Source organism: Capricornis sumatraensis, chromosome 6 (genome assembly GCF_032405125.1).
Source record: "Capricornis sumatraensis isolate serow.1 chromosome 6, serow.2, whole genome shotgun sequence".
NCBI lineage: Eukaryota > Metazoa > Chordata > Mammalia > Artiodactyla > Bovidae > Capricornis > Capricornis sumatraensis.
Window position 1 is genome coordinate 49,604,753 of NC_091074.1, and position 24,944 is coordinate 49,629,696.

At 41.2% G+C, this 24,944-nt stretch overlaps 1 pseudogene; it reads left to right on the forward strand.

The window, feature by feature from the left end:
- LOC138080711 (histone-arginine methyltransferase CARM1-like) overlaps window positions 1-24,944 on the forward strand; it is a 174,341-nt pseudogene that overhangs the window by 6,213 nt on the left and 143,184 nt on the right.

Consider the following 24,944-nt stretch of genomic DNA (forward strand, 5'->3'; position numbering starts at 1 on the left):
GGTAAGAAAACAAGCTACTCAATTTATATTCTAATCAAATTACAGTGAAGCAAACAAACAATAATAAAAAATGTATGCGCCTATTTGGCCAAGGACTATTGAACCAGATAAAAGTTAAAGCTTTTTACCCATTCTATGGTGGTGTGCCATCAGTACATGGAGAAATACTTTCACTGATTCAACAAATATTAAGTACCAGGTATGGGGCTAGGTTTTGATTCAGAGAGAAAAAGATATTGATTACAAAAATAAAATAAAATTGCCCCTGCCCACGAAGAGTTGACAGACTATAATAATCGTGTAGGGACAAGGGACTGGAACCCTTGACTCCTCATTCCTTCTTCCTTCTCTGTTATTCTACTTCTAAACCATCAAAGAAATAATTGGCAAATGCTAGAAATCCTGCTTTCTTGAAGGAGTTTTTGATTGAAAAAAAAAGAAAACATTATTTAAAAGACTCCAGACTCTGTTCTTGTGTATCTACATTCACGGCAGTCTCTCTGCAGGGAGACACTTATGCCTTTGAGACACTCCTTTTGTCATAACATCTAAGCCTGTAGTCATGTTTTATGGCAGGAAAATGTTTTCAAAACATCTGTACTATTTAATCAGCCAAGATGTTTTGTGAAAAATATTTGTAAATGCCTCCATTAGGAGGTGCTCACTTAATTGAAATAGTGCATGAAAATATTTGAAAATATTTTGTCATTTTAACTCTGTGTGTGTGTGTGTTTGAATGTGCACATGCTCATGTGTAGAATTTTATATATAATTATGTTTTTCAGTTAACACAATTATTTAATTTTGTTAGGGAAAATGGAAACCATTAAGAATAGAAACTAAGATCTACTTTATAATGAGAGAAATAAAAATAGTCCTTTTTTGTTTTAATAGGATTTTAGAAATTATTTGCCTTTGTTATTCAGTCTTCACAAAAAAGCCTGTGAAATAAGAATCACTCTCTTTATTTTACATAAACAAGAAATGTGGTGATTGGGTAACTGAAGTTCCCAGGTTCAGTTCAGTTCAGTTCAGTTCAGTCGCTCAGTCGTGTCCGACTCTTTGCGACCTCGTGAATCGCAGCACGCCAGGCCTCCCTGTCCATCACCAACTCCCAGAGTTCACTCAGACTCGCGTCCATCGAGTCAGTGATGTCATCCAGCCATCTTATCCTCTGTCGTCCCCTTCTCCTCCTGCCCCCAATCCCTCCCAGATCAGAGTCTTTTCCAATGAGTCAACTCTTCACATGAGGTGGCCAAAGTACTGGAGTTTCAGCTTTAGCATCATTCCTTCCAAAGAAATCCCAGGGTTGATCTCCTTCAGAATGGACTGGTTGGATCTCCTTGCAGTCCAAGGGACTCTCAAGAGTCTTCTCCAACACCACAGTTCAAAAGCATCAATTCTTCGGCGCTCAGCCTTCTTCACAGTCCAACTCTCACATCCATACATGACTACTGGAAAAACCATAGCCTTGACTAGACGGACCTTAGTTGGCAAAGTAATGTCTCCTCTTTTGAATATGCTATCTAGGTTGGTCATACCTTTTCTTCCAAGGAGTAAGTGTCTTTTAATTTCATGGCTGCAGTCACCATCTGCAGTGATTTGGAGCCCCCCAAAATAAAGTCTGACACTGTTTCCACTGTTTCCCCATGTATTTCCCGTGGAGTGATGGGACCAGATGCCATGATATTCATTTTCTGAATGTTGAGCCTTAAGCCAACTTTTTCACTCTTCTCTTTTACTTTCATCAAGAGGCTTTTTAGTTCCTCTTCACTTTCTGCCATAAGGGTAGTGTCATCTGCATATCTGAGGTTATTGATATTTCTCCTGGCAGTCTTGATTCCAGCTTGTGTTTCTTCCAGTCCAGTGTTTCTCATGATGTACTCTGCATATAAGTTAAATAAGCAGGGTGACAATATACAGCCTTGACGTACCCCTTTTCCTATTTGGAACCAGTCTGTTGTTCCATGTCCAGTTCTAACTGTTGCTTCCTGGCCTTGCATACAGATTTCTCAAGAGGCAGTTTAGGTGGTCTGGTATTCCCATCTCTTTCAGAATTTTCCACAGTTTATTGTGATCCACACAGTCAAAGGCTTTGGCATAGTCAATAAAGCAGAAATAGATGTTTTTCTGGAACTCTCTTGCTTTTTCCATGATCCAGCGGATGTTGGCAATTTGATCTTTGGTTCCTCTGCCTTTTCAGAAACCAGCTTGAACATCAGAATGTTCATGGTTCACGTATTGCTGAAGCCTGGCTTGGAGAATTTTGAGCATTACTTTACTAGCATGTGAGATGAGTGCAATTGTGTGGTAGTTTGAGCATTCTTTGGCATTGTCTTTCTTTGGGATTGGAATGAAAACTGACCTTTTCCAGTCCTGTGGCCACTGCTGAGTTTTCCAAATGTGCTGGCATATTGAGTGAAGCACTTTCACAGCATCATCTTTCAGGATTTGAAATAGTTCTACCGGAATTCCATCACCTCCACCTGCTTTGTTCGTAGTGATGCTTTCTAAGACCCACTTGACTTCACATTCCAGGATGTCTGGCTCTAGATGAGTGATCACACCATCGAAGATAAAACAGAACTGCAAGTTTCATTGCTGTTTCTACCTAGGCCTGTCTACCTAGTAAACAGAAGAATTGAGAGCTAGTTCCCAATTATCTATGGGTGAATCTAATGAGACTATAGCCCTTTATCACAGGTTCTGCTTGTAGAAATGAATCTCCCTTTTTAATCATGCTTGCACATTGCAATAGGAAGAACATGCTTAGGAGAAAAATAACTGGGTTTGAATTCTAATTCTGCCACTTATTAGCTGTGCGTATTTGGACCTAAACTCTTTTCCTGGTATTCATCTAACATTGCCAGTGATAACACATACAGTGAAGATGTGTTGTGAAATCTCTGGCATGTAGTCGGTGCCCTGGAATCACCTAGAAAACCATTACCTGATCCCTCCTGGAATGGTGTCAAGAGATACAAAATGTTTTGGGGAATAAAGAGTTGTAGGGAATGGAATGATGTACACGGTGGCAAGAGATAAGAGTCAGTTTTGAGCCCTGTATAAGCCCATATGCGAAGAATTATTTTTTGGCCATGGTTGCAATCCTGCTCATGTTCACATATGTCTTCATATGCATTATATTATATTAAGATAGAAACGGGGAGCCTTGAAAACAGAAATGTAGGATTGGCTGAATCTTTTTTGCAGAGCTCAAAATGAATTTCATAATCCTTTTCTTTCCCTTCCTTTTATAGCTGATAGCCTCTGTGTCTTCAGATGCTCACTCAGCAGGGACACTGAATGTTGCTATGTGGGGAAGGAGTCCATCTTGATTACTCTGGGCTACCACAGTGCTTTGCTGAAGTTTGCGTCTCGTGCTGGTAAGTTTTGTGCCTGTCCCAACTCCCTGACTTCAGTTCAGGTCAGTTGCTCAGTTGTGTCTGACTCTTTGCAACCCCATGGACTGCAGCACGCCAAGCCTCCCTGTCTATCACCAAGTCCTAGAGTTTACTCGAACTCATGTCCATTGAGTTGGTGATGCCATCCAACCATCTCATCCTCTGTCGTCCCCTTCTCCTCCCACCTTCAGTCTTTCCCAGCATCAGGGTCTTTTCTAGTAAGTCAGTTCTGTGGTACATATACACAATGGAATATTACTCAGCCATTAAAAAGAATGCATTTGAATCAGTTCTAATGAGGTGGATGAAACTGGAGCCTATTATACAGAGTGAAGTAAGTCAGAAAGAAAAACACCAATACAGTATACTAACACATATATATGGAATTTAGAGAGATGGTAACAATGATCCTATATGTTAGACAGCAAAAGAGACACAGATGTAGAAAACAGTCTTTTGGACCCTGTGGGAGAAGACGAGGGTGGGATTATCTGAGAGAATAGCATTGAAACATGTATGTTACCATATATGAAATAGATCACCAGTCCGGGTTTGATGCATGAGACAGGGTGCTCAGGGCTGGTGCACTGGGATGACCCTGAGGGATGGGATGGGGAACGAGGTGGGAGGGGGCTTCAGGATGGGGAACACATGTGCACCCATGGCTGATTCATGTCAATGAGTGGCAAAAACCACTACAATATTGTAAAGTAATTAGCCTCCAATTAAAATAAATTAATTAATTTTAAAAAATAAATGTTCTGTAGAATTTACCTGGAAAGCTACTGTTTGTTGAGAGTTTTAAAATAACTGATTCAGTTTCATTACTGGTAATAGTCTGTTCACATTTTCTATTTCTTCCTGATTCAGTCTTGGCAGATTGTACATTTCTAGGAATTTATCCATTTCTTACAGTTGTTCACTTTGCTGAGGTATAATTGTTTGACAGTCTGCCATTCTGATTGGGTTATAGTTGAATCAATTTTCATAAAAATAAGAAATTCCTGTTTTTGATCATGAAAATCAGGATGTGGCTTACCTCAGGATGTGAATGTTTCATAATTTCTTGGCACTTTATGGATTTCAGTAATTGAAGGCTTTAATAAATGGAATTTTTCTGAGTCATGCGATCAGACATAATCAAGTTAAAAGCAAACTATGATTTTGGCTTTTTATACTATAAACATTTAACATATTATCTCATCTCATATACCATTCACTTAAAGGAGAATTTAATCAGATCATCTTACTGATGAGGAAACTGAGATTCAGAGAAAATTGGTCATTTGCTCAAGGTAATATGGCTAATAATTAACTGACCAAAGATTTGAATCTCGAGTTACCTACTCCAGAGCTCATGTACTCTTTCCACACCACAATGCATCCTTCTGTAATGACACACAGTTAGTTTTAAGAAAGAAAGAAACCGGTGAAAGAATAAGGTGCAATTGCACAATTGAAAGGAAAAAGCTTTCCTTTAATATGTTCACACTTAGAACACTTAATGCTTGAGGGTATCTATGCTTCAGAAATTCCCTGGTGGTCTAGTGGTTAAGACTGCATGCTTGCACCACCAGGGGTCTGGGGGTTCCATTCCTGGTTAGGAAACTAAGATCCTGCATGCCCCGAGCCACAGCCAGGGGGAAAAAAAAAGATATCTGTGTTTCAAGCTTATTGTACTGTTCAGAGTTGGTACCAAAATCTGAGCAGGCCTGGAAACTTCATATTTTAGATACTCTCGAAGTTGAAGCTGCCTTCATTTTCTGGATGAAAGTTTTCTTTGAATCTTTACATGACAGTGAAATGGAAATTTTGAGATGCCAATAGGCAAAGTGTAAATAATTTGTGATGTATTTTATTCCTTATTGCAGCCAGTGACCAAGCAGTTTCCATGTACTACTCCCATACGACTTCCACCTCTCTACCTGAATGAGATAATCATAAACAGCCTGGAAAGTTATAAGACCCAGAACCAACACAGCTCACCGAGTGCTGGGCCCGTGATCCTACACCAAGCTTCCTGCTGTCATTCTGTTGACTTACCTGACTAGGAAAGATAGTATACAGACCTTTTCTATTACATTTCTTGAGACAGAGAATTTGGGTTCAATAATTTAAAATACTGAGGTACTTTTAAAACTGTTTATACCAGTGGGGCGAGGGGGAGGGGGGAAGGCAAGAGAGTAAGTTCCTCAATAAGGAGCGCTTTAGGTGGGACGAATTCTGAATCATGAATTCTTAGTTGGTTCAGTGTATATTGTGTGTTTTAGGAATGAGCATAAAGACCTGGTCTCACCATGCTTTAGAGCACTGGCTATAACTTATTAGTCTCATTTATTAGTAGTAGGAAGGGAAAATAATTGCTAACAGAAATTTCTGTTGTTTTGAGAATTTTGCCAGGGATGCCTTATAATAGCTTCCTATTCTGGAGTTCATGTGTTTCTTGATCTCTGCTGAAAGTGAATATCAGCACCAAAAGGATTGCAAATGCAGATATTTGCAAAATGGTGGTCATCCATGGTTTAATTTAATAGTAGTTTTCAGACTCAATGAATGTCCCTGGGGAGTTGGTTGCCTGTCTGATTTTCCTGGCCCTGGAAACTGAACAAGCCAAGCAGCTGATCCCTCATTCTGGATCTGTCAGGGCAGGTTGCAATGCAGACCTGAGTCCACAGCTGCAGTAAGGCAGTGGCAAGTGAGGAACAAGCTGGCTGTGACTCGGAGGGTCCCAGGTGGCCCAGATCCCAGGTGGCAGTGGGATATTGATTGTCATTTGTCAGCCTGGATGTTGACAGAAGGCTGTCTACTGGTGTCACTGCCCATCAGATACAATTGCTGAATTTTTGAGATGTGCTCTGCTTTTCTGGAGTAAGAGGATGTGGCATTTGAAATGTGAGAGTTCTATTTTATATTTAGAAGTGAGTGAGCAGCTGCCAATTATCTGTAACTTGGGTAAGAAAGAAAATCCAACTCTATTGGGGATTGCCCTGTCTTGATAATTAGGTGGAACCACTAAGAAAGAAATGAGCCAATATTAAAATGTCTGTGTGAGGAATATTTCTTCTTTCCTTTCTTTCCTTCTTCAGAATTGTGACTCAGTGATCTCCAGGCCTGATTCGGTTACATGTTAAATAATCTCCAGTAATCTGAAAGACTACTGTGAAATCCAATGCACTTACATTCATTGTATTTTAGAAGCAGTTCAGTTCAGTTGCTTAGTCATGTCCGACTCTTTGCGACCCCATGGATACTGAAGCATGCCCAGCTTCCCTGTCCATCACCAACTCCTGGAGCTTACTTAAACCCATGTCCATTGAGTCGGTGATGCCATCCAACCATCTCATCCTCTGTCCCCTTCTCCTCCCACCTTAGTCTTTTCCGGCATCAGGGTCTTTCTTCAGATCAGATGGCCAAAGTATTGGAGTTTCAGCTTCAGCATCAGTCCTTCCAATGAATATTCAGGACTGATTTCCTTTAGGATGGACTGGTTGAATGTCCTTGCAGTCCAAGGGACTCTCAAGAGTCTTCTTCAACACCACAGTTCAAAAGCATCAATTCTTCTGCAGTCAGCTTTCTTTATAGTCCAGCTCTCACATCCATACACGACTACTGGAAAAATCATAGCTTTGACTAGATGGACCTTTGACTAGATGGACCTTAATAGCAGTGGGGATATTTAATAGTGACAGATGTCGACAGAGAAAAAAAATGACATTTTAATTAAATAGACTTGAGATAATTTCTGTGAAGTGCTGTGTATGTACTAGATACGTGCAAGGCTTCCCTGTTCATTCTTTCATTTAACAAATATTTATTGAGAGTCTGTTAATGTTAGCACTTGTTATGTGCTAAACATGTTAGCACTTGTTATGTGCTAAAAATGCAGTACTGAGTAAATATAAGTCCTTAAAATTGTGTGAAAGTGAAGTTGCTCAGTCATGTCTGACTCTTTGAGACCCCGTGGACTGTAGCCTACCAGGCTCCTCTGTCCACGGGATTCTTCAGACAAGAATACTGGAGTGGGTTGCCATTTCCTTCTCCAGGGGATCTTCCCAACCCAGGGATAGAACCGGGGTCTCCTGCATTGCGATTTAACCTCTGAGTCACCAGGGAAGCAAAAGAAGGACACAGGCAATTAGTAAATGAACATACATACATGGTGGATTGTGTATGATAAATATTGAAAAATCAGGCAAAGAGGTAACCAACAGGGGGTTAAGTATGTTTACTGTCTTATAGGTTATTTTGGGGAGAAATCACTGATAAGATGTCTGACGTGTAAGCAGGGAGCTGCAAGGGAGGGCCCTTGTGTTTATCTGGTGAGACAGACAGGTGAGGAGAACTGCAAGGACCTTGAGGCAGAGTACGCTTACAGAATGGCACCAAGAGCAGAGGGACTCAGTGAGGAGGAGAATGGCGAGCTCAGAGAATTAGAAACCAGTCAGGGGAGACACTGGGAGTCATGGTGAGGATGCTAAGGGATAGTGAAAATATCTGAGGTCATGAAGCAGAGGCCCAGTATTGCCTGAGCATTATATATGTACTTTTTTATACTTTGAAAGGTATGTATTTATACTTTCTCTTATTGCCATTCCCACAGCAGCCCTGTAAAGTTGGTATAATAATAAATATATCTTACAAATATTTATAATATTTACATTTATAATATTTATATTTATAAATAAATGTAGATATTATAAATATATTTACAGATATTTATAATATTTATATTTGTAATATTTATTTATATTTAATAAATAATATATATTACAATTATTCCCATTGTAAGTGGGCTTCCCTGTGGCTCAGTGGTAAAGAATCCACTCGCCAGTGCAGGAGATGCAAGAGACTAGGGTTAGGTCCCTGGGTTGGGACGATCCCCTGGAGAAGGAAATGGCAACCCACTCCAGTATTCCTGCCTGGGAAATCCCATGGGCAGAGGAGCCTGGCAGGCTACAGTCCATGGGGTCACAGAAGAGTCGGACATGACTGAGCTGCTAAACAATGTTCTCATTGTTACACAAAGACACTAAGATTCATAGATAGGAAGGAAGTTTCCCAAATGACAGAGAACATGTAAAGCTCATGTTCTTTCAACAATTTCCCATCTGTTCCTGCACTCTTCATGAGTTGACATCTAATCTAGAAAACTCATATCTTTAATTGAGATGATGATACAAACATGGGAAAACCCAGTTTTATCAACATTCAACTACATGAGAAAAAAAGAAAGACACAGATAAACCTTATTCTGGGAGTTACGGAGAACTTCTGAATATCCTTTGAACAGGTTCATTAATTTACAGCATTTTCATGCTTTATCTATCTCTTTATATATGTGTACATATATATAAACACATATTATATTTCTGAATCATTGGAGAGTAACTTGCATATGTCATAGTTCTTTTCTCTTTAGTGTAGAGGAGCCTGGTGGGCTGCAGTCCATGGGGTCGCTAAGAGTCGGACACGACTGAGCGACTTCACTTTCCCTTTTCACCTTCATGCACTGGAGAAGGACATGGCAACCCACTCCAGTGTTCTTGCCTGGAGAATCCCAGGGTCAGCGGAGCCTGGTGGGCTGCTGTCTATGGGGTCGCACAGAGTTGGACACGACTGAAGCGACTTAGCAGCAGCAGCAGCAGCAGCAGATATAACCTAGAAACAGAATATTCTCTTGTGTGACCAAATTCAAGAACCTAACATCTATGCAATATTTATATTTATTTTACCATCTACAGCCCAGTTTCATAAATTATGCCAGTAATGTCCTTTACACAGTACAAGGTGGTGCAGTGGTAAAGGAGATGGTGGTGCAAGTGCAGGAGATGAAATAAATTTGGGTTCAAGCCCTGGGTTGGGAAGATCCCCCGGAATAGGAAATGACAGCCTACTCCAGTATTCTTGCCTAGAAATTCAATGGACAGAGGAGCCTGGTGGGCTACAGTCCATGGGATTGAAAAAGAGTGGAAACTGAGTGACTGAGTACACACACACACACACACACACACACACACACACAGGCACACGCACACGTGCACACACACACACAGACACAGCCACACACAGACACACAGTCCTTTAGAGCATTTTTTTTCCCTCTCTATTTCTAAATCCAGGATCATATATTGCATTTAGTTGTCACTTCTCTTCAGACTCCCTTAATCTGTAACAGTTCCTCAACCTTTTTTTTCATGTCATTGTGTTATTTAGAGTACAGAGACCAGTTATTTTATAGAATGTTCCCGAGGTTGAGTTTTTCTGATGTTTCCTCATGGAAAAATTCAGGCTATGCATCCCCTGTCAGTAAAACTATGTAAATCTTCTTGTGTCCTTCTCAGAATTTCACATCAGGGAGCACTGAGATCCATCTCCCCCTTTTTGATAATAGAAATTTCAATTACCAGGTCAAGATACTTTTAGTTTCTCTGCTATAAAGTTACTATGCTTTCCCTGATAGATAGAACTAACAAGCAGTCTCTATGAAGGCATTTTGAAATTACTGAAATATCCTGTTCCTTGTCAGACAGCCCAAACTTAGTATTCATTTATTATCTATTGCTTTGGAAGGACAGTTTACTTTTAAAAAAATATATGTGGGCAAGATCCTGCGATCTTAGTAAGTCACTTAGTTCTTGTAGGTTTCTTGAGTAGATTCTTAGGATTTTCTGCATAAATGATTATGTCTTCTGTGATTAAAGACAGTTTTACTTTTTTCCTTTAATATATATATATATGCTTTAAAGTTTCTTTTTCCTGCTTATTGCACCAACTAGGACCTCTAGTACAGTGTTGCATAGAAGAAATTCGAGTGGACATCCTTACCTTGTTTATGGCTTCAGGGGTAGCATTTTTTAGCTATAGTTCTGTTTTTGTAGATGTCTTATATCAGGCTGAATAAAGTCCATTCTATTTCTAATTTATGAATAATTTCTGTCTTAAATTGTATTTTGTGAAATGCTATTTCTGAATCTATCATGATTGCCTCATTGTCATGATATATGATCCTTTCTCTGTGTTGCTAAACTAGATTTGCTAGAATTTTATAAATAATTTTTGTGTCTATATTCCTTTATTAATGTTTCAGTTTGATTTGTGTCAAAGTAATACTGACCTTATAAAATTCAGGTTAGATTCCTTAATCTGCAGACTTTGTAGAGAATTTGGCATTGCTTCTTCCTCAAATGTTTGTTAAAATTAACAACTGAAGCCAAATGGACCTTAAGTTTTCTTTGAGAGAAGATAGTTAACTACAGAGTCAATTTATTTAATATATATATGTAGGTCTGTTTAATGTATCTGTTGTTTATTGAGTGAATAATGTATCTGTTGTTTATAATTGTTTACATCTTTCATGAAATTTGATCCTCTGATTAACTCTTCTCTTTTTAAAATTTGAGTATAATTGCTTTACAATGTTGTCTTAGCTTCTGTTGTATACAAAGTGAGTCAGCTATGTGTACACATATATCCCCTCCTTGTCGAACCTCCTCCCCTTCTCCGCATCCCACCCTTCTAGGTCATCACAGAGAACCAAGCTGAGCCTCTTGTGCTCTAGCTAGAAGCTTAGATCATTAATTTCAACCTTTTCTCTTTTTCTCCAATATACACATTTAACATTCTACATTTCTTTCTACGCACTTCCCTAGCTACATTCAATACATTTTGTTATGTTCTGTTTTCCTTGTTATATGGTTAAAAATAATTTGTGTTATTTGGTTTTGGGCCTATGGGTTTCTTCTTTGACCTCTGGATTATTTGGAAGTATATTATTTAATTTCCAAATATCTGGACACTTCCCTAATAGCTCTCATGTTCTAGTTGGATTCTTTTGTGGTCTGAGAACGTGGTTTGTGTGATTATTAGTGGTTTCAGATTTGTTCAAGTTTGTTTTCTGGTCTACAGTATGGTCCATCTTGGTGAATTTTCTGTGTGCATTTGAAAATAATACGTGCTTTGTTATTATTGGGTGGACTGTTGTCTAAATATCAGTTAAGTCAAATTGATCTTTAACAATTCTTAGCCTACTTATTTATTAATTATATAGAGAGGAGAGTTGGAGTGACCAGCTATAACTGGATTTGTTGCATGTTATAGTTGTTTTTGCCCCTTTGCTATATAAAAATTGAGTATATTCTATTGAGCATATGTGAGATTACATTTCAGATAGTGAATCAAGAAAGCAAAAAGTAAAGATTCCAAGTTTCCTGAAACTGTATTTCAGTTTTTCCTCATATGAGGAAAACTCATACCTCGCTTAAACTCAGTTGGAGTGTGGTTCTCCATGCGTTTCTGCTCTCAGTATTTACTACATATTCTCTGGCCCCTGTTTCCTGCTGAACATGTGCACAAAATTTGCATACTGCTGAAATATTTATGGATGAAATGACATTATATCTGTGTTTTACTTTAAAATGTCCAGCTAAGAAAACAAAAATTACATGATAGCAGAAATGAATGAAGATCAGCAGAGTCTTAGTACACTTTGAATATTGACGATAGAAATCTTTATTAATCTATGTATTTTATGTGCTTTTGAAAATCTTCATAATGAAAGCAAAAATATGTGAATAAGTCCATAAAAATATGATGTGGAGCATCAGGAGATATAGGCATTTTTCAGGAAACATCTCATTTACCTATACGTTTATCTTCCTGCTGGCCATCTCAGGTATGATTATTGATCATGAACTTTCAAGCTGCATTGACATGCCCTCTCCAGATTATAGTAGCGATGGCAGGAAGCTGAGGTGGCTGAGAAGTAGAACTTAGGACCCTTTGTAGTTTGGGCTTTACTGCATAGTTACTGGAAAAACAGAAGGTTATTTATTAATAATACAGGACAATCTGGGCTCAGCAATATTGGTTTTAGCAGTCTTCCCCAGTCCCATCCCCCCATCCTTCTTTAAAGTGCCTTTAAATGCTTTAGCACTCTTGAGAGTTATTAAAGAAACTTAGGTCATAAATGGCTAACACAAAAGAGAATATGTGAATATTTAAATTTATTTATTCATTAAAAACAAAGTTGGAACTTCCCTAGTGGTCCAGTGGCTCTGTCTCTGCTCTCCTAGTGCGGTTGGCCCAGGTTTGATCCCTGGTCAAGGAACAGGACCCTACAAGATCTGATGCAGCCAAATAACTATTGTAAAAAATTGTTAGCTGCACTATGTTGGTAGTGATGTGGGGAAATAGGCATTGTCACAGATTCCCGAAGAGTGTAAATTATGATAGTCGATATAGAGGATGTGTGTCCGTGCTAAGTCAGTCTTGTCCGATTCTTTGAACTGTAGCCCTCCAGGCTCCTCTGTCCCTGGGATTCTCCAGGCAAGAGTGCTGCAGTAGGTTGCCATTTCCTTCTCCAGAGGATCTTCCTGACCAAGGGATTGAACTTGTATCTCTTACGTCTCCTGCATTGGCAGGTGGATTCTTTACCACTGGCGCCACCTTGAGAAGATACAGAGCACAGTTTGGCAATATATTTCAAAATTAAAATGGATGCCTCTTTTGATCTCATTTCCAGGAATTTAATCTACAAATATACTCATAAATGGGAGAAATGAAATTTAAGAAAATACTGAAATTAACTTATTGTTTTTAATAGCAAAATACTGAAAACAACTAAAATGTCCATCATCTGACTATTGGTGATTTGAAATATGATATAGCTGTCTAAAACCAAAACTCTGCATACTTTGGAGAAAAACTTCTAGATACACTGTTAAATTTAAAAATTTTTTAATGGGAAGGATCATTTATGTCATCAATTGATATTTTTTCAGTGGAAAAATACTTAGTGTTTAAAACCCTCAATCATTCAAGCACTATGCTGGATGATAGGGATATAATATTCCCTTTCTTTGATTTTCATTTGTTGAGCGATTTTTTTTACCAGGCAAGTGCCTCCCCCAACCCTCCCACCTTCTCTTTGTAAGAGAAGACTTTCTATGGTTCCCAGATAAGATAGTTATGCCCTGAAAGCAATTTGATTCATGTCATCTTAGGCTATTTTTAGGGTTTCCTATGGAGTCATGGAGCATACAGGAAAAGGCAGTATGGTATATCAAACCCATCTCAAGGAAAGGGAATCATTATAAAAAATTTGTTGATGAGACAGCATGGTAGTTCACCCATTTAAAGGAATACCAGATTTGAATGGTGGTGACACAACTGAGCAGCTTCTCTTTCACTTTTCACTTTCATGCATTGAAGAAAGAAATGGCAACCCACTCCAGTGTTCTTGCCTGGAGAACTCCGGAGACGGAGGAGCCTGGTGGGCTGCCATCTATGGGGTCGCACAGTCGGACACGACTGAAGTGACTTAGCAGCAGCAGCAGCAGCATACATCAGAATGGAGTTGAAGTCTGCTTTGGATAGTTGGAAATTCAGACATCATTGCTCTTTGAAGTAACTTGCAGGAGGTATAGGGTTCAAGCCAGTTTGCAAATTGCGTGGTATATCTGAAGCTAGTATTCAAACTCTATAAAAACCAGCAGTGTCGTGGAGTATAATGTCCATATTCAGAAAGAATAATAACGTGGGTAAAGGTTTCTCTGAGGAAGAATTTAAGATGCCACTATCTTCGCCAGAGGTTCATGTGCCAATGAAATACATTCCCAGCAACTCACAGATACAATGATGGTTCCTGTGATCTGACACGACATTGCATGTCACACAAATGTGTGGACAAAGCAATGGCTTCCAGGAGTTGCTACAGTAAGGAGCTGGAACAACCTTTTGTCCAGGAGTGCCTTTATTGTAGTTCAGTGCTAGCATCGTGGTCACCCTTCTTCATGTGCTGGTTCCAGAAATTGGCTAAGCCTTTTAAATTCTACCATCCACACCCGTAGATCCTTCCTAGGGTTTAAGGATTCCCTGCACATCAAGCTAAAAATCTCCCTTTTCTCGACTCTTCTCTTTTCAATTCTCACGAAGCTACTTTGACCAGAGTTTTTCAGCAGCAGCACGGTTAACATTTTAGTCTGGATAATTCTTTGTGTTGGTAGCGGGGGGCAGGTGGTGTCCTATACTCTGTGGGATGCTGAGCAACAGCCCTGACCTCTGCCCACTGGATGCACAAATCCTGGGCCAGAACCAGTCTGGGGAGGCTGTTCCTTCTCGGTTTGAAAACTGTCTATCTCATTAGTGAATAGTGGTATCTAGTCAGGCAGGGTTCCTGAGAGATAATCCCTCCATTTTCATCTTCTCAATTCAACATTTGTTTGTGGTGGCTTTTCTTTTTTCCATTAATCTTTCTTTTAAATTTATCTATTCAATAAATGTTTATTTATAAAAGATATGTTTTTGTTTCTACTGTTTATACTCTTTAAAAAAATTTATTGTATATTGGAGTGTAGTTGATTAACAGTTTTAGTTTCGGGTGTGTAGCAGAGTGATTCAGTTATACATACACATGCAGCTGTTTCTTTTCTCAAATTATTTTCCTGTTTAGGTTATTACAGAGTATTGAGCAGTTGCCTGTGCTATACAGTTGGTCCTTGTTGGTTATCTGTTTCGAACAGAGCAGTGTGTATGTGTCAGTCCCCAACTCCCAACCTGGCCCTTCCCTTCAGTAAGTGTAAATCCGTTCTCTAAGTCTGTGAGTCTGTTTCTGTTTCATAAATAAGTTCAGCTCTATCATTTTTTTTGGATTCCACATAGAAGCAATATCCTATGATATTTGTCTTTCTCTAACTTACTTCATTTAGTGTGATAATCTCCAGGTCCATCCATGTTGCTACAAATGGTATTATTTCATTCTTTTTAACAGATGAGTAATTTTCCATTGTGTGTGTGTATATATATATATATATACACACACAGTGAACATTGGGGTTCATTTATCCTTTGACCCATGATTTCCTTCAGATATATGCCCAGGAGTGGGATTGCTGGATCATTAAAAGTGGAAGTGTTAGTTGCTCAGTCATGTCCTACTCTTTGCGACCCCATGGAGTGTAGCCCACCAGGCTTTTCTGTCCATGGAATTCTCCAGGTGAGAGTACTGGAGTGAATTACCATTCCCTTCTCCAGGGGATCTTCCTGACCCCGGAACTGAACCTGAGTGTCCCACATTGCAGACAGATTTTTTACCTTCTGAGCCACCAGGGAAGGTGGATCATATAGTAGCTCTGTTTTTAGTTTCTTAAGGAACCTCCATACTGTTCTCTGTAGTGACTGTACTAGTTTACATACCCACCGACAGTATAGAAGCATTCCCTTTGCTCCACACCCTCTCCAGCATTTATTGTTTGTAGACTTGTTAATGATGGCCATTCTGACTGGTGTGAGGTGGTACTTCATTGTAGTTTTGATTTGTATTTCTCTAATATTTAGCTAGGAGCATGTTTTCATGTGCCTCTTGGTCATCTGTACATCTTCTTTGGAAAATTGTGTATTTAGGTCTTCATTCCATAATATTGTTTAGCACCCACTGTGATCTTGCATTGTGATAAATCCACGATTTTATGGGAAAACCATTTTCTAAATATAACTTCTGTGCAAGCAGCCTCTTCACAGAATCCCTTGCAACTGAAGATAATTTTTAATTTTCTGTTTCCATTTTAAAGTTTATTTTTCATTATTGTATATGATATGAAAATATTAATATATCTGCTGTTAGCATTTGGTTGTGATGATTATTTGCATATTATTTGCATCCTACTATTTTCATTTAATGCTCCATCATAAGCATATTTCTCTATTTGTTGGACTTTATAAACATCATTGAAAATACATAAATTATATTCCTCAAAGAGTTTCTCTAGCTTACTTAACCCAGAGTCTGTAGTAGGATGTTTTGTTTCTACTTTTTAAATGATAAATATTTTTGCAATTATAATCAGTAAAAGCAACATTCACTATATTACAAGTTAATGAATGTCTTTGAACCTATAGCTTTTGGATAGTTTCATTCGGATCAGTCCTCAGAAACTGAACAAAGGTGCCAAAGGATGTAAACTGGCACTTCTTGCTCTAATACGGACTGTCAGACTGCTTTACACAACACATTTATGGTGATTTATGGTGATTCCAGGAGTGTTTGGGTGTATCATTTCACTGAAACCTTAACAAAATTGCATGCTGTAAATTTACTGATTCGGTTGTTCTTAAAAATAGTACATCATTTCAGTTTGAATTTTGTTGCTTTCTGTTCGTAACAAAATTGAGGGCTGTTGTGTAGGAATCCCAGACTTTCAGGGCACTGGATGGCATCATATCTCTGCCATCACATGACCATCTACCAGACAGTGACAGAGTCATCAGAACTCTACATGGGTATTACTTTTCATTCCTTCTTCCCAGCCGTACGATCGGATTCCATTTCCCTACTCCCCCGAAGTCAGACGCAGACATGTGACTGGCTTTGGCCAATACATGTGAGCAAGAGAGAGGTGTCATTTCTGCCTGATGTTTCAGGAGCCAGTGTGAGCATTGCCACGTTCCTGCTTCCATGCAGCCACAGTCCTGGGCACCTCCTTGCCTGGGTCCTTTGGTGAGAATAACATGAAGTCACGGCCCTGCACTCAACTGTGCATGTAGCGTAAATGAGAAGCAAATGTGGTGGTGCTCAGCCCTTGAGATTGTGGCGGTGGTGAGTTAGCAACATAACCTACCTGCTTGGGTGGCCCACCCAAGCCCAGCCTCTCCACCTGCCTGCGTGGCTGTGCCATTGCTCCCGCGTTTGGGGCCGCTTCAGCATCGCCAAACGTGCAGCAGCCCTTCAAGTCAAGTGCTTTTCCAAACAAGGCAAGGGTTTGGTGGTATTTATGTACGATCCATTCAGTTCCAAGCAGCAAAGTGGGTGACAGCACCCTGCCATCTGCCAGCTCAAATTATTTTTGTCATCTCAGATTAAAGACTGTTTTAATATTCAGCAGGGAAATGACTTAATATGGGTTGGCTTCAGGCAGCTTTTAAAAAATTGCTTTTCCTTCACGATGGGCCCGTAAAAGCTAATAAAAAAAAGCTAACATTTATGGATCGTCTTTCTGCTTCAGGGACTGTGCCAGCAGACTCTCCTTATTTCTCCTTGCCATGCAGAGGGCACTGCTGTCATCATCCCCACTTTATAGGTGAAGTCAGGGAGGCTCAGAGCACACATCCTTGTCAAGGTCATGCTCTGGTTAATAACAGTACCAGGGTTTGAACCTGGGTCTGTGGGGCTGTGCACTGGGTCCACAAGGGACCGCCTTGGTTCTTCCCAGTCTTTCTCAAGGCCCCAAATTGGGCACATTTTGGTCCTGCCAGACCCTTGCCCTTGACTGCTGTCATCTTAGCCTCTCATTGGCCTTAGTCATACCATCCTGTTTCAGGGTGACGAGGGGGATGGTGTGATAGAATGTCCATGGGGCACTGTGGGAGGACAGCAAATGAACACTTACCTCACCCTGGTGTTCCAGGGGGTTTCTGGAAGATGGTACCTGGGCTAGGGAAAGAGAAGGAGATTTAAGTCATGGAGGCAGACCATGCAAGGAACTTCCGGCAGTTTGCTTTGATGAGCAGAAACTGCAAGGCGGAAAGAGGAGTAGGAGGTGTGACTTGGCAGGGGGATCAGGGCCAAGGCATAAAGGGCCTCGTGTGGGAAACCAAGAGCCGTGGGCATTATTGCGTGTGCCTCTGCAGCTTTATAATGGCCTTTTATACGTGTTGGGAACGTGTCATTTGGAAACAGTATCAGCCCTTGAGGTGAGCATTGTGGCTAAGACTGCTTATTGCCTCTCTTCTATTCTCTCCTCCTTCCACATTATGAAGTTCTGTCTTACTAGGGGTAATAATGACCATAAAAAAATGTACACCTCCCAGCCAGCCTTGCAAATAAGGATGGCAGTTGATTGAATAGGGTTTCTAGGAAATCTCCTTAACATGAGCTGATTCAGAGAGGAAGTACATCATTTATCCATTGCCCTATCCAGCTTCTTGCTACCTGGAGTGTAAATATACTTGCTGGAGCTGCAGCAGTCATTTTTGAGTATGAGGCACCCTGAGGATGGAAAGTAGGTTCTAAGAACATCAGAGGAGGATTACATGGTACCTGTGTTTGTTTGACGGTGTAACTGCTGAGCCAGTCTTACCCTGCCTAATTCTGGACTTCTTTTATCTGAGAGAAAAGTAAATCACTCTGTCATTTAGGTCACTTTTATTGAATTTTCGTTATATGCAGACAAGCTTAATCTGGACTTACATAGGATACATAACCCATTAATTAACTCTGTTAGTTCATTTTGCAGAGGAGTTTACCAGAAATCTGAAAACTTAAGTGATCTGATGAGGATTATACAAGGAGTACTAGTGTCAGAGACGAAACTGAAGCCTGGGAATTCTGGCCCCAAAGCCTGTGTTTTATTTATTGTCTTGTTTGTTTGTCTTGTCTTGTTTGCCAAAGATGTGATTTCTGTTAATTCCCCCACTCCTCCATTACTGCACATTTTCCGGAGAACTGCCATGCAGAAGACTGACCTTAGAGTGCCAGGCCACAGTTAATGATGTTATGTCCTGCGTGGGGGATCTAGTAAGACCTGGTATGCTGACTGCTTTGTCCCAGCCTCTTCCTGAGCATGGGTGTCCTTTGCCTTGACCATCTGGCAGGAGGCCCATAAAACATAGAGCCAAGTAGTGACCATCTCTGCCTTTCTCCTGAGCCCCCTCCCTACTCCCCAGAGCTGGTTTCTTGCCTCTGGGTCCCTCTCCGGCTGCTTCCATTGTGTTCTCCTGGCTGTGCAGACAGATGGGTCATCTGGGCCCTTCTCATCCTGCAGGTACAGGATTGCAGGGGCATCTGGCTTGTCTTTCTCCCATCCTGCTGTCTGCCCCCTGGCTATGTCACCACTCAGTTAGCATCCCTAGTGCAGGATGGTGGTACTCAAATCTGTCAGTTCTGTGACTTGTTGGCATCTCGGCAGAGAGCTCAGCAGGAGAGGAGGTTGCTGACTCAAGGCTAATGTCTTTTTCATATCGTCTGCACAGCTCAGTCATCCACAAGATCCTTTTTACTTGCAATCAGTGGTTTATTGAGCATCTTCACTGACCTTTGGAAATACCATCAGCAATGTCTCCTCTGCCAGTAGATGGCCCTGAGCCAAGTGCTTTGTGCCTCTGAGTTCCAGGTGTGGCCAGGTTGTAGCCGTGGCCTTCAGACGGTGCCTCTGAGCTGACCTGATGCTCGTGGCCCCACGACTTCTCTGACCCTGTGTGCCAGTGTCCCCGTGCAGCCAAGCAGAGGAGCATGTCTGCTGCTTGACTGTGTCTAGGAAGGAACTGGGTAAACTTTTTTTCTGTGAAGGGCCAGCTGCTAAATATTTTGGTTTCATGGATGATTTGGCCTTTGTCACAACCACTCAACTCTGCCCTTGTACCATGGAAGCACCCTTGGACAATTTGTAGAAGAGTGAAGGTGGCATACTCCAGTTAAACATCTTTTATGGAATACTGAAATTTGAATCTCGTGTAATTTTCATTTGTCGCAAAATATTATTATTGCTTTGATTTAAAAAAAAAAAAAAACTATGTGAAAACTGTTCTTAGCTTGTGGCCAGTACAGAAACAGAGCAGAGGCTGGGTTTGGCCCACGGGTAGTAGTTTGCCTGCCCCTAATCTAGAAGAACGAAAATGTGGTAGTTAAAACACATGACTTCTTTTGGTGCAAATCCTGGTATTTTCACCAATCAGCTGTGTAACTTAACAGCAGTCACTTCATCCTCCTGAGGTTTGGTTTCCTCATTGTGAAATGGGAACCATCACAGTGCATACTGCAGAGGACTGCTGGTGAATTAAATGAGACGAAGGATCTCATGGCCACGGCCCAGCACAGTGTCAGCATCCACCGCAGGCCCAGTGCTGGCTAGTCACCCTGGGAGATCCGAAATGAAGCAGGCACAGCTGCACTCTGGGAGCTGGGAGCCTAGCAGGACGGTGGCCGAATGCCCCACTAGCTGTCACACGCATGGCAGAGTGATCATAGCCATCAGAGGTGCACAGCAGGGACAGTCTGTCATCTTGATGTTGGCAGTGCTGCTGCTCGGGCTTTGGAGCATGTGGGGTGTTTTTTCAGAGAGAACACAGACCCATCTGGGAGTGCCCTGGTGAGCCGGTCCCTGTGCCTCTGTTAATCCCCGGCCACCCATGGTGGCGCTGCTGCACCGAAGCCTGGCTTCCCCGGCACCCTTGCCAGCTCCCCTGCCGTTCCCTCTGCTCACTGTCCCTCGGCAGCCACAGAGGCAGAGCTTCCACTTTCACTCTTCCTCGTGTAGCCCAGTTGAGTTTGGGGCAGTTAGCACTTCGTCATTGGTAAGTTTACATTACACTGATGTATTAATACACAGTGTGCCGGTATGCCACTTTACAAGCAAAATGAGATGTATGGTTATTGACCTTTGAGGTTGTTTAGTCCCTAAGTCATGTCCAATATTTTTGCAATCCCATGGACTGTAGCCCATCAGGCTTTCTGTCCATGGTGTCTTCCAGGCAAGAACACTGGATTGGGTTGCCATTTCCTTCTCCAGGGGATCTTCCTGGCCCAGGCATCCAACCCGTGTCTCCTGTATTGGCAGGAGGATTCTTTACCACTGAGCCACCAAGGAAGCCCATCAGTTCAGTTCAGTTCAGTCGCTCAGTCGTGTCTGACTCTTTGCAACCCCATGAATTGCAGCATGCCAGGCCTCCCTGTCTATCACCAACTCCCAGAGTTCACTCAGACTCATGCCCATCAAGTCAGTGATGCCATCCAGCCATCCCATCCTCTGGCGTCCCCTTCTCCTCCTGCCCTCAATCCCTCCCAGCATCAGAGTCTTTTCCAATGAGTCAACTCTTGGCATGAGGTGGCCAGAATACTGGGGTTTCAGCTTTAGCATCATTCCTTTAAAGAAATCCCAGGGTTGATCTCCTTCAGAATGGACTGGTTGGATCTCCTTGCAGTCCAAGGGACTCTCAAGAGTCTTCTCCAACACCACAGTTCAAAAGCATCAATTTGGCGCTCAGCTTTCTTCACAGTCCAACTCTCACATCCATACATGACCACTGGAAAAACCACAGCCTTGACTAGATGGACCTTAGTCAGGAAAGTAAAGTCTCTGCTTTTGAATATGCTATCTAGGTTGGTCATAACTTTTCTTCCAAGGAGTAAGCATCTTTTAATTTCATGGCTGCAGTCACCATCTGCGGTGATTTCGGAGCCCAGAAAAATAAAGTCAGCCACTGTTTCCACTGTTTCTCCATCTATTTCCCATGAAGTGATGGGACCGGATGCCATGATCTTTGTTTTCTGAATGTTGAGCTTTAAGCCAACTTTTTCACTCTCCTCTTTCACTTTCATCAAGAGGCTTTTTAGTTCCTCTTCACTTTCTGCCATAAGGGTGGTGTCATCTGCATATCTGACGTGATTGATATTTCTCCCGGCAATCTTGATTCCAGCCTGTGTTTCTTCCAGTCCAGCATTTCTCATGATGTACTCTGCATAGAAGTTAAATAAGCAGGGTGACAATATACAGCCTTGCCGTACTCCTTTTCCTATTTGGAACCAGTCTGTTGTTCCATGTCCAGTTCTAACTGTTGCTTCCTAAACCTGCATACAGATTTCTCAAGAGGCAGGTTAGGTGGTCTGGTATTCCCATCTCTTTCAGAATTTTCCACAGTTTATTGAGATCCAAATAGTCAAAGGCTTTGGCATAGTCAATAAAGCAGAAATAGATGTTTTTCTGGAACTCTCTTGCTTTTTCCATGATCCAGCGGATGTTGGCAATTTGATCTCTGTTTCCTCTGCCTTTTCTAAAACCAGCTTGAACATCAGGGAGTTCACGGTTCACGTATTGCTGAAGCCTGGCTTGGAGAATTTTGAGCATTACTTTACTAGCATGTGAGATGAGTGCAATTGTGCAGTAGTTTGAGCATTCTTTGGCATTGCCTTTCTTTGGGATTGGAATGAAAACTGACCTTTTCCAGTCCTGTGGCCACTACTGAGTTTCCCAAATATGCCATATTGAGTGCAGCACTTTCACAGCATCATCTTTCAGGATTTGAAATAGCTCCACTGGAATTCTATCACCTCCACTAGCTTTGTTCCTAGTGATGCTTTCTAAGGCCCACTTGACTTCACATTCCAGGATGTCTGGCTCTAGATGAGTGATCACACCATCGTGATTATCTTGGTCATGAAGATCTTTTTTATACAGTTCTGTGTATTCTTGCCACCTCTTCTTAATATCTTCTGCTTCTGTTAGGTCCATATCATTTCTGTCCTTTATCGAGCCCATCTTTACATGAAATGTTCCCTTGGTATCTCTAATTTTCTTGAAGAGATCTCTAGTCTTTCTCATTCTGTTCTTTTCCTCTATTTCTTTGCATTGATCGCTAAACAAGGCTTATCTCTTCTTGCTATTTTTTGGAACTCTGCATTCAGATGCTTATATCTTTCCTTTTCTCCTTTGCTTTTCGCTTCTCTTCTTTTCACAGCCCATAGCTTAATTTTAATTTCCAGTTAAAAATCAGTCTTACCCTTACTTCTTTGTAAAGTTTCTTTTTGTGCCCAAGGTGGCCACCAACTGGAATGCTATCTGGGCTTGTCACCTGAGGACCACCTACCTATAATCCTAGCCTTGAATTTCTTTAATTCAGTCCTTAAAGACAAAGGATAACAAAGTGACTTGTGAATGACTAGAACCTCCATATGGTTTTAATGGCATGCAGCTTTCTAAATTGTTTCTTTTTATACAACAAATGAATCACAAACATACTTCTTTGAGTATAATAATACCTAGCGATATTCACATGCTAACAGCTGATCTACTTCCAGAAAGAATTGGGGAATCCCTTAGCAACAGTTCTGAGCCTTTACAGTTTGTTTCCTGAAGTTTTCCTGATATCACCCACAAATCCTTTTATGTCCCATGTTACTCATATCCTGGGCTGTTCATCCCAACCTGAGCTCACACACTCCTGAGTCAGATGTTTTATACCGATGGCAGAGTTTTCTCTATGTCTTCGCCTGCAGTACTCAAGTTCAAGCCTTTAAAGTGGTGATCTTCCTATTCTTTCTTTTGCAAAACCTTTAGGAGGGTCCTTTTCTTCCAATACCCTTAAATGATGCCTGCTGCAGCTGCCAGTTGCCAGAATGCCTTCTTTTCATCTTTGCACTGTTACCGTTTCTTTCTGCTCTCTCCACTCTTTGATCTACCTTCTGCTTTGATGCTGGGAAGGGGTTTTGAGGTTATTCTAGAATTTGAAAGCATGAGGGGAGTTTCCAAGTTCAGTATATCATGGAAATCTTGCCTGTGCAGGGCTGTTGTGTAAAACAGTTTCAGACAACAAACTTCTCTTCGTGGTCTATGTGGGGGTTTTGTGCTGTGCACAACCCACACAATCATACTTGGCAACCCCAGCCCAATGGACAGGACCCATTGAGGTTATGACGCATCTTCTGCCTTATTCATGAAGAAGGGGGAAGAGGAGGAACAGGGAGAATAGCAGTGATTTTGTAGAGCTTCTTTGTGCTTGACATTCTTCTCAGTACTTTAAGTACAGTAACTAACTGAAAGGACTGGTGCTAAAGCTGAAACTCCAGTACTTTGGCCACCTCATGTGAAGAGTTGACTCATTTGAAAAACTCTGATGCTGGGAGGGATTGGGGGCAGGAGGAGAAGGGGATGACAGAGGATGAGATGGCTGAATGGCATCACTGACTCGATGGACACAAGTCTGAGTGAACTCTGGGAGTTGGTGATGGACAGGGAGGCCTGGCATGCTGCGATTTATGTATGGGGTCACAAAGAGTTGGATATGACTGAGCGACTGAACTGAGTGAATTATCAAATTGGAGATTTTTATTTGTCCCTCCTAAACAGTGCAACCCCCATCCTGGACAATGGTGAAGAGGCCAGAAACAGACTTTCTTCCCTCATACAGGATGCAATCTAATGATTTTTTGAGGGAACTGATCAAAAAGTTAACTGTGACATCCATGGTAACAACAAAGCTCAAGGGAAAGAAAATTGCTGAAATGGTTATCAGACCCTCCTCGAAGATCCACACAGGCTACCTGTTGCGTGAGATGACAGAGCTGACCTTATACTGAGCATTGCAGCACCAAGTGGCCTTTATGTCCAGCTTTAATTTTCTCTGTAAGTCCCTATGTTGGCCCGTCCACACTGGAAAATTAGGCCACTTCCCCACTTGCGCAGGTACTCAGAAACCTACCTGCTGGGAGCTCTGTTTCCAGGCCATGACGCTCCTCCTTCCATTCTGCCTTTCCCAATTCTTCCTGCATCCTTCAGCTCACCTTCCACCTCCTTCCCTGATGGGATGAATACACAGCACTTGATTTCCCTGGATTTTTGAATAAAAAATTATCCCACATTTTGTGTGTAATAATGCTTGTTTTGTAATAGTTTCTGTATGTGTGTGTGTGTGTATATGTATGTATCTGTCTAGTTACATATTCCTGAAGGGTGGAAACCTCATTTTTAATTTTGTTTGTACCCCCTCCATAGCCCCTGCTCCTGTACCTAGCACTCAGCAGGTGATCAATAAGTGCTTTTTAATAAGGAGTTGACT